Raw genomic sequence first — 10,537 nt, 5'->3', positions numbered from 1 at the left:
TAGGTCAGCAGATCTGGGCTGAGGAGGAAAAGAGATTTCTGATGCATATGTTTTCATTTTGATCCATTCTGCCAAACTGAAGTGAACCAATTTTCATTTGCCTTATTTCCAAATACATACATACATACATACATACATTGCAAATAAAACACCATTGCATATGTACCTCTAAGAAATAGTGAGTTTCATATTTAGGCAAAGAAAAGAAAGGCCCAAAGGGTCACAGCCAAGCCTGGGGCAGGCATAGAAGGCAGGGAGGAAATTTTGTTGTCTGGGTAAACTTCTGGGACTTTAGCTCAAAAATCAAGATAGGAGCACCATTCTCCAGGTGCCCACGTTAGCACTGTCCTCTGGCGGAGGACAGAGGACTGTCCCCAGGCTACACCGTCTGCTTTCCCTGGAGCCCTAGGCAGATGAACAATATTCCCTCTGTGTACTAGGTCTGAGACTGCCTGAGGCTTTGCCACAATGCTGGGGTCACCCTCTTTCCAGCTCTTCCTCTGCCTCTGTTAAAAGGCAAATGGACATTGAAGGGTACTCAGGACATCGCTGAAGCAGCCCCTACATCAGAGCATAGAGCCCAGTGTCCAGAGCCATTCTGGTCAACCTAGAAGCAGGGAATGACAGTGGCAAAAAGAGCCAGCCTGTTTTCATGGATACGAATTTCAGTTGCATTTTATTACAACAGTGCCAGACTACCTAGAGAGGCATTGTTTGGATGCCTAGGGAACCTCTCGGAAGGAAAATGAAGTATAAAGCAATTTTTTTAAAATTCCATTGGTTTCTCTTCTAGTTTCAGGCCAAGAACCTCCTCTGCCCTCTAGGGAGGTTCATATTGGAAGGTAAGAGAGGAAGATATGTGCCTCTCTAGAGCCCTGGGTCATGGTGAGCAAAAGCTGACTATGAGCCGCACCTACTCACCAAAGAATTTCTCCTTAGGATTTAGAATGTCCATATCTGCTTCCCTAATACTCTTCTGTATCTTTTGCAAACCCTCAGACTTAAGGTAAAATGGGACTTATTACCAGGGTGTCTCTTTTATAGTTTGGGGAAACAACTGACATGCCTCAGTGAATCTCAGGGAACACATCCAAAGCCCCATGACTGTGGTGAAAGGAGGGATGGAGATCTGTCCTCTGGGTCTCCCATATGTTTTCAGAGTCCCTTCATACCTGCAAGAGTGTAATCTGGCTTTGACCTATTTGGGTTGACTGCCTGGAGAAAATGGGCCTGATGTCTGCAGAGCCTGGCCTTGTCAAGTTACATCAGAAACACAAACATTAAATAAAATCCTAGGTTCCTCAGTAACCACAGGACCTAAGGAAGTACAGAGCCCTCAGGTAGCAATTCTTCAAGAAATTGGCAGTCTCTTCCCCAGTATCACACTGGAGCAGGGGGATGGGGCATAAATTGACCAAGGACCTTCAAAACTAAACTCTTTCAGTTCTTTATACATTCACAGAAGTTTGCAAGTAAAGACTCTAGCTTCAGGGGCCAGATGATTGGAACTATGGTGCCATTCTCATGGAACAGGCTCAGGAAGACAGCATTACTACCTGAACAGAAGAACCTGGAATATCTTGGAAGAATGAGTCTGCTGCTTAAGAAGTGCCAAGGTCACAGAGTGCAACAATTCCATTGACCTTTTTAGGAAGAAAGCAAATCTCCAAGAATTTTGAAGGCCTTGTGCCCTACAGAGCCAGGGACTAGATAGTGATAGCTTTTTTGGTCATCCCTCTTGGTTCCCACACACAGTGCTTGCTCAGGACCAATTGCCATGTCTAAAATCCCAAAGAACCAAAAAAATAAAATAAAATAATAAAGTAAAATAAAATCCCAAAGAACCAGAACTACCTTCCCACATCCCTCTCCTTTTCCCATGCAGCTTTTCCATCCTAGAACTGTGTAGGATATTGCCCCAGTATCTGCCCATCTAGAAGTGAAAAACTTCATTAAACCCAAGGGACCCCGTCCTGTCCTAATATTCTCAGGGATACTTGGTGAACATTCTCTGGTATCTGCCTATACCAGAAGAGAAAGAAAAACAAAGAAAGATAAAATTTTATATATTCTCGTTTTAGATATATCCCAAGCAGCTCTAGACCCTCAACACAAAGACCCTGAAGGTCACAGTCAAAATGTTTTTCAAAAAATTATATTTTATTCATTATGCTATTACAGTTGTTCCAATTTTTCCCCTTTGCCCACTCTACTTAGCACCCCTCACTTCCTCAGGCAATTTGCACACTATTGTTCATGTCCATGGATCATGTATAAGTGCTCTGGCTACTCCATTTCCTGCACTGTACTTTATATCCCCATGGCTATTCTGTAACTACCTATTTGTATTTGCTAATCCCCTCACCTCTTCATGCACTGATACGGACACTGGCCCTCTGTGTCCACGTCATTATGGATGAAATGAGACATTCACACAGATTACTGAATCCAGTGGAGGAAAAGGGACAGCGTGGCTTTTCTCTCAAGGGAAGCAAAAGCCTTGGCCCTTGCTGTGACTGGCCTTTATTGGGTTTCTTCACAAATTACAACAAAATGGTCCACATTTACTATGCACAGGTTGTTTAGGTGGTTACTTTTTACAGAAAACAAAAGAGTCAATGTCACTAATCATATCACAGAAAAGGGATATTCACAAATGAAAAGGGCAAAAGTGACTGAACCGGTTACACTCATCCTTTGAAGGTTTAGCATGGACTTTAGGAAGTTACTTTGTAGTAAATGTTTGCCACTAGGGGCTGGGCTCTCGCCATGCAGAATGGTCTCCTACATCTCCCCCTTTATTTTTTGTTAGGACCAATATAGATCCCACAAAGCTTGCTACCTGCTGGTCTCTCACAGGACCCTGGGAAAATAATTTGCAAATGCATCAAAGTACATAGAACATTATTACAATCCGTAAGCAACCAGTGGTTCCAAAGACCCACATTCTCAGATTAAGTCCATCAATCACTGTCAGGCAGTAATGATCAAATAGATAACATTCAAAGAACTCTGAGGGCCTATTCTGAGTTAGGGTCAAATAGCTCAAGTGCCACAAAACTTTGGGGGAAAAAACTCATTTCAGGCTTGGACCCTTATCATTTAAATTGAGGGTATTCTCAGCAAAGCAGGCTTCATAGGATTTTATGCTTTCTTTGTTAGGCCTGATTGCCCCAGGGAACCTACCCTTTCCAGCACAGGGCCACACCCACCTAGGCATTGTTTCAGGCTTAAGTCAGGCAGGGGAAGTAAGGCAGCCAAGAAATCAGGAAACTTCTTGCAGATAAAAAGAGGACTCAGGCTATATCAGAGCCGAGGGGTAAGGGTCTATCACTCTCTTTTTCTACAGCCCCCCAAGTCCTTCCCTGAAGGCCTCCACATGATCATGCCTGTCTTAGGTCTCTTCTTCCTTGAGGGATCTTATCTGTCATTGGCTAACCAACCAAGCTTTGGGGGCCAGGCAGGGTGAAGTAAAGTGGGCAGAGGTGGTGTTCCTGCCAGGAAGATAAGCTTTGTCTCCTCAGTGGCTCAGGTCCTCATGGCAGAACAGACCCAGATGAAGCAGGGCCCCTGGGCTCTTACTTAGCCTTGGCCATGGGGAGTTACATCCTCTGAAACCAGGCAGGGTGGTTCCCAACATCTAATCTCCCCACTTTTTTCTATTGTAAATGTAATTATAGCTGTTAAGCCTGTGAAACCTATTTGCTGTTCCCAAATGTGATCTCAACAACTTTCATATATACATCATAAAGCACAAATAAGGATTAAAACAAAGGGTCATTCAAGGGCTTCTAGGATCCACACTTGTAAATTCAGTCCATTGAAACAGTTTTTACAGTTCAACCATTGAACATTATTGGGCACCGAGGGGTTGTTGCCCTCGGCAGGAGGTGCTGGAGCTTCGAGCCCTGTCACTGGGGCAGGCCCCATCCTCCTCCATTGGCGGACCCAGGCCTGTGAGTGACAGTGAGAGTGTCCATTATCCTTCTGGTTGTTCAGGGTCATCTGGGCCATCTGGTCTGTTAGTCTATTGGTTCTTGGCTTCAGGTAGCAGAGCTTGGTGTCTATCCCACTCATGATAAGGCCTTACTCTTTTGGCTTGTAGTCAGACAGGACCCGTAGGGATGGAAACACAAGCATACCCTCCTCCCCAAGTTAAGAGATCTACAGGGCCCTCCCAGAGCCATCTCCCAGCAAATCTCTATATAAAACCTGAGGATAAGATGACTTTGGCTCCTCCTTCTGAAAAGGTTTCTCAATTGGAGTACAAAGTGATTCACCACAATTTAGAAAATTATAGGTAAATGTGGCTAACATAATCAAACTTGGGGGGAAGGAGTCATGACTCCCCCTTTTTCTGTTTCTTAAGAAGATTTCTAAAAGTATGATGAGCCCCTTCTACAACTGCCTGACTGGATGGACTTTAAGGTATTCCTGTTTTATGTTGGATATTCCAATGCTGAAGAAAAACCTGATTAGAATGGGCAAGGTATACAAGGCCATTATCAGTTTTAATTTGCTGAGGCCATCCTAAATTACTGAAGGCCTCAAGCCATTGGGCTTGTATATTTTTAGCAGATTCTCCTGTTAAAGCAGATGCATGTAAAGCACCAGAGTAAGTGTCAATAGAAATATGAACGTACTTGAATTTTCCAAAGGAACTGTAATGAGTGACATCTGTTCGCCAAATTATTTGAGAACTTAGTCCTTGAGGATTAATTTTTGTAAATGGGGATGCCTTGCTAAGGGCTTGGCAATCCATTCTTTAATAATATGCTTAGCTTGAAAAAACAGGACCCCTGCTGTTTCTGCAAGCTGCAATGAGTTTAAGCAGCAAGTTAATTGCCCTGTTATTCTCAGGACCTGGTAACTCCTAGGTTCAGAGTTTTCAAGAAAAGTGGAAAAGATGGGGGGGTGCTCTGAAAAAAACATGTTTTAGACAAAAATGGTTGCACGCCAAGGGCCTTTTGTGGTTCAATTGACTAACCATTCCCTTTGGGAGAATAGCCAGCTCTTCCCCAAGGAAACAATCAGCGTTTACAGGTACTGAGTTAAAAAGTGGTACTTAGTCTTCCGTAGAGAAGGGCTAGTTCTCCCCAGGAGACAGTATACCTATACTTCAGTTTTACAATAAAGGTCACAGCCCTGGCATAAATAAGAAGGATTCTTAATATTTCTTTAAAATGTCACACACCCCCATCCCACTTATAGCATGCTTTAGATTGACAAATTTACGAACACATTCACACTTTCAGAAACAGTTTTTTCTCTACTGGCAAATAAATTATATATATATATATATATATATATATATATATATATATATATATATTTTTTTTTTACTGATTATGCCATTACAGTTGTTCTATTTCCCCCTTCATTCCCCTCCACCCTGCACACCCCTTCCCCACCATTCCCCCCTTTAGTTTATGACCACGTGTCTTAAGTTCTTTAGATTCTATATTTCCCCTACTATTCTTGCCCTCCCCCTATCTATTTTCTTTTTTTTTAATTTTTTTATTGAGTATGCTGTCACAGTTGTTCTATTCCCCCTTTCATTCCCCCTCCACCCTACCCCCCCATCCCCACTATTACCCCCCTTTAGTTTATGACCATGTGTCTCAAGTCCTTTAGATTCTATATTTCCCATGCTATTCTTGCCCCCCATCTATTTTCTATCTACTGTCTATGCTACTTATTTTCTGTACCTTCTCCCCCCTTCTCCTCCTCCCACTCCCCTGTTGCTAACCCTCCTTGAGATCTTCATTTCTATGTTTCCACTCCTGATCTAGCTGTCCTTTTAGTTTGCTTTCGTTTTAGGTGTGGTTGTTAATAACTGTGAGTTTGTTGTCCTTTCACTGCTCATGTTTCTTTAACTTCTTTTTCTTAGATAAGTCCCTTTAACATTTCATATAATAAGGGCTTGGTGATGATGAACTCCTTAAATTTGATCTTATCTGAGAAGCACTTTATCTGTCCTTCCATTCTAAATGAAAGCTTTGCTGGATAGAGCAATCTTGGTTGTAGGTCCTTGGTTTTCATGACTTGGAATACCTCTTTCCAGCCCCTTCTTGCCTGTAAGGTCTCTTTTGAGAAATCTGCTGACAGTCTGATGGGGACTCCTTTGTAGGTGACTATCCCCTTAGCTCTTGCTGCTTCTAGGATTCTCTCCTTCATTTTAATTTTGGCTAATGTAATTATGATGTGCCTTGGTGTGTTTCTTCTTGGGTCCAACTTCTTTGGGACTCTCTGAGCTTCCTGGATTTCCTGGAAGTCTATTTCCTTTGCCAGATTGGGGAAATTCTCCTTTATTATTTGTTCAAATAAGTTTTCCACTGGTGGGTGTTCCTTTCCCCCCTTCTGGTACCCCTATAATTCGGATGTTGGAGCGTTTAAAGATGTCCTGGAGGTTCCTAAGACTCTCCTCATTTCTTTGAATTCTTGCTTCTTCACTCTTTTCTGTTTGGCCATTATTTGCTTTCTTCTGGTCCACTCCATTGATTTGAGTCCCAGTTTCCTTTTCATTGCTATTGGTGTCCTGTGCAATTCCATTCATTTCAATTAGTTTCGCCTTCATATATTTGTCTAATTTGTGGCTATAATCAACCAGTTCTGTGAGGATCCTGATGACCAGTATTTTAAACTGTGCGTCTGAGAGTTTTGCTATTTCTTCATCACTTAATCTATAGGCTCTGGGGCTTTGAGATCTTCTTGTGCCATTTTTGGTCTGTTCCCGCCCTTTAAGTGTGAGAAGTGGCACCTTGGACTCCCAGGTCGCTGGGTTGTGAGGCTGTATGTGGGGGCGTGGTCAGAGTGGGGAAATGGCAACCCCCTCTGCTGTTTCTCACAGCTGGGTGAGGAGCAGCGCCTTAGGTGGTTCACCTGGGCCAGGTCACTCAGAGTGGCCTGGTCGCTCCCTCGGTCGCTCACTCGGTCCAACCCTGCGCCTGGATTCCATGCGCCTGGATTCCGCGTGCCTGGATACCGCGTGCCTGAGTCCATCTGACCAAGTCCTCCTGTGCAACCCCGCTTCACCAGCCACTGGTTTCGCCCCTTACCGGTCAGGCTGAAGAATTTGTTGTTAATGGACTTCCGAAATGTTCAATATTCCGTGTTCTGGCTGTGTTTTCTGTTGCTAATATTTAGTTGTCTCTAAACTTGGTTGTGTGAGAAGGCACAGCACATCCACCTATGCCTCCATCTTGGCGGAAGTCCTAAATTTATTTTTAAATTGGAGTTTTGACCTGCTCTGTTTCTGACCTGGGCCAGTTCACCCCTCAGGCAATCTGGTCCACCCACCCCACCCCGACTCCCACTCCCCACCCCCTACCCCTGCTCCCAGGAGGTTAGCATATTGATGTAGAACTTAGTGCGGATACCAGATCACCACAGCACACTGCAGCCCAGAACTCCTGGTCTCAAGAGATCCTCCTGCCTCAGCCTCCCGAGTAGCTGGGACTACAGACGCACACTGTGCCCCGTTGGGCTCAAGTGTGCTGGCATGTCCAGGACTACACCTGGTGCTGGGCTCAGTGAAGGGTCTCCCAGGCCCGCACCAGGGAGAAAGGGAGAGGAGGGAAACCAATCTCCTCTCTGCACCACTGCCATCTCCGGCAGAGAGACCAAGGCCCCACTCGACTCGCCAAGAGCAGGCATGCATGGGTGGCTGCAGCCATGCTGCAACCTCATGTGTACTCACACGTGCACCCACAACACTGCCGAGCCCACCGGTTGGGCCATGAGACTCGCAGGCAGCTGGCTAACCTTGAGAAGGGTCTGGCTAGAGGGCATCAGTCCCCTCTCTTCCATACTTCCAAAATGTAAAGATCCCTTATCTAGGAGACATTCATCAGCCCCATAACTGCTGAACTAGCTTCAAACATTGCTCTTGTTCTTTAGAGAGCCCGTTCCCCATGGTTGAGGATTCGCAGAAACTTTCAAAGAAATTTTTTAACAAACAAAAGAAACTTTTTCTGAAATTCCTCCTGCCTTTCTCAATTTTGCCTTTTCTCCACATGCACCTTTAAATCCCTATGCTGTTGGATGGAGGTAAAAGGCAAAACTGAAGAGGCCACAAGAGGCAGCTTAAAAGAAAGAATTTGCTGACATGCCTGTAAACTGTCCTGTAACTAATTGATGTTTTTAAAGCTGATTAAAGGGGAAATCTTTGCTCTTTCCCCCAAGCCTAGACTTAGTTTGGGGTTGCCTCCCGGCAAACGCTTGAGAGAGGGAGCAATTCTCCTGCTTACTAAAGAAGGTACGGTTGCAAAGCAGTCCCAAGAGAGGGTGACCTAGGAAGAAAACGCTTATCCTCTGAAATCCAACACACCCTATGACATTCCTGAACAGCACTCAAGGTTATCAGCCCTTACCTGGGTTAATGCGTGAGTATTCCAACCAAGTTGGTGTGTTGTCCACAATGACAATGGCTCATAGCCTCTGGGTCCCTGTTCATGGGCACCAGCTGATGCGGACACCAGCCTGCAGTGTCCGCGTCATTATGGATGTAATGAGACATTCACACAGACTACTGAATCCAGTGGAGGAAAAGGGACAGCATGGCTTTTCTCTCAAGGGAAGCAAAAGCCTTGGCCCTTGCTGTGACCGGCCTTTATTGGGTTTCTTCACACATTACAACAAGATGGTCCTCATTTACTATGCACAGGTTGTTTTAGGTGGTTACCTTTTACAGAAAAAAAAAGAGCCAATGCCACTTATTATATCACAGAAAAGGGATATTTGCAAATGAAAAGGGCAAAAGTGGTTGAACCGGTTACACTCATCCTTTGAAAGTTTAGCATGGAATTTAGGAAGTTACTTTGCAATAAATGTTTACCACTGGAAGCTGGGCCCTCGCCATGCAGAATGGCCTCCTATAATGCAATGCATTCCTCCAGTAGTTAAGTAACTAACATCTTCTCCCTTGCTGCTTTTAAAATTATCTCCTTATCTTTAACCCCTGGCATTTTAATTATGATGTGTCTTGGTTTGGGCTTCTTTGTATCCATCTTGTTTGAGACTTTGTGCTTCTTGAACTTGCATGTCCACTTCCTTCATCAAATTAGAGAAGTTTTGTTGCATTTTTTTCAAATAGATTTCCAATTTCTTGCTCTTTCTCTTCTCCTTCTGGCACCTCTATGATATGAAAGTTGGAATGGTTGAAGTTGTCCCAGAAACTGCTTACACTATCCTCATTTTTTTGGAATCTTTTTTCTTCTTGTTGTTCTGATTGCTTGTTTTTTGCTTCCTCATTTTCCAAGTCACAGATTTGATTCTTGGCTTCACACATTCTACTGTTGATTCCCTGTAAATTGTTTTTTATTTCAATTAGTGCATCTTTGTCTTTGACTGGATCTTTTTTAAGCCGCTGAGGTCCTCACTAAGTTCCTTGAGCATCCTTTTGACCAGTGTTTTAACTCTGCCTCTGGTAGATTGCTTATCTCCATTTTGTTTAGTTCTTTTCCTGGAGTTTTGATCCATTCCTTCATTTGGGCCATGTTTCTTTGTCTCTTTATTTTGGTAGCCCCCCCGTGTTTGTTTCTATATATTAAGCAAAGCTGCTATGACTCCCTGTCTTGGTGGTGTGGCCTAATGTAGTAGGTGTCCTATAGGGTCCAGTGGCACAACCTCCCCTATCAGCCAAGATGGGTACTCAAGTAGGCCCTTTGTGTGGGCCGAGTACACCCTCCTCTTGTAGTTGAAACTTAATTGCTATTGACCAGTTAATGGGAAGGATTTACCCAAGCCATTCAGTTGCATAGACTGGCTGTGCCCACTGGCCACCATCTTCACCTTCCATGGAAGATCAGCAGTGCAGATCCACAGAGCAGGACTTACCATATTTTGCCATGTATAATTCACAGTCACTTCTTTGTGTGCATTATACATGAGATTATTATGTACATTATTATACCCATGGCATGTAATCAGTATATCCATATATATGTGTATCCTTATTTTTCCTTTAAATTTTTGGGCAAAAAAAATGTGCATTATCCATAGCAAAATACTATACTTCAGCAGGGCTCTGGAGCCCACTGAATCTTCCCCGTGAGACTGTTGCTTATGGTGGTGGCTGAGTTGGTGGCACTCTGACATGGTCTGCAGCTGTCCACTGGGTGCACAGGTTCTGGGGTTTCCAATGTGGTACAGGCCAAAATCAGCTACTGCTTGCTTTCTTTGTGGGGCCACTTGGTATTAGCTATAAAGCTATCAGCAGATGGCTGCTACTTCTGCTGGGTTTGGAGGTATCCAAGTAATGCCAGGCTGTGAACCAAGACCAGGTAGGGCCAGGCCTGAGGCCACTTTGCAAGAAGCATGAGGGCTGGGGACTCACTGAAGGCAGCTGTTGCTTGACTGAGAATATTTAGGAAGATCTGAAGCCTGAGCCAAGACAAGCTATTCATATGTAAAAGCCACTGTTAACAGCTTGGTAGGCTAAGTTGGGTAGGGCAGAGTCTCAAGGAATCACCAAGATGGGGCAAACAGAGTGAGTCAGGTTGATGGAGTCTCAGATATGGCACCCGACTACCAGCTC

The sequence above is a fragment of the Artibeus jamaicensis genome, unplaced genomic scaffold, assembly GCF_021234435.1.
Source record: "Artibeus jamaicensis isolate MK-2021 breed Jamaican fruit bat unplaced genomic scaffold, CSHL_Jam_final contig_445, whole genome shotgun sequence".
Classification (NCBI taxonomy): domain Eukaryota; kingdom Metazoa; phylum Chordata; class Mammalia; order Chiroptera; family Phyllostomidae; genus Artibeus; species Artibeus jamaicensis.
This window is presented reverse-complemented; position numbering follows the sequence as displayed.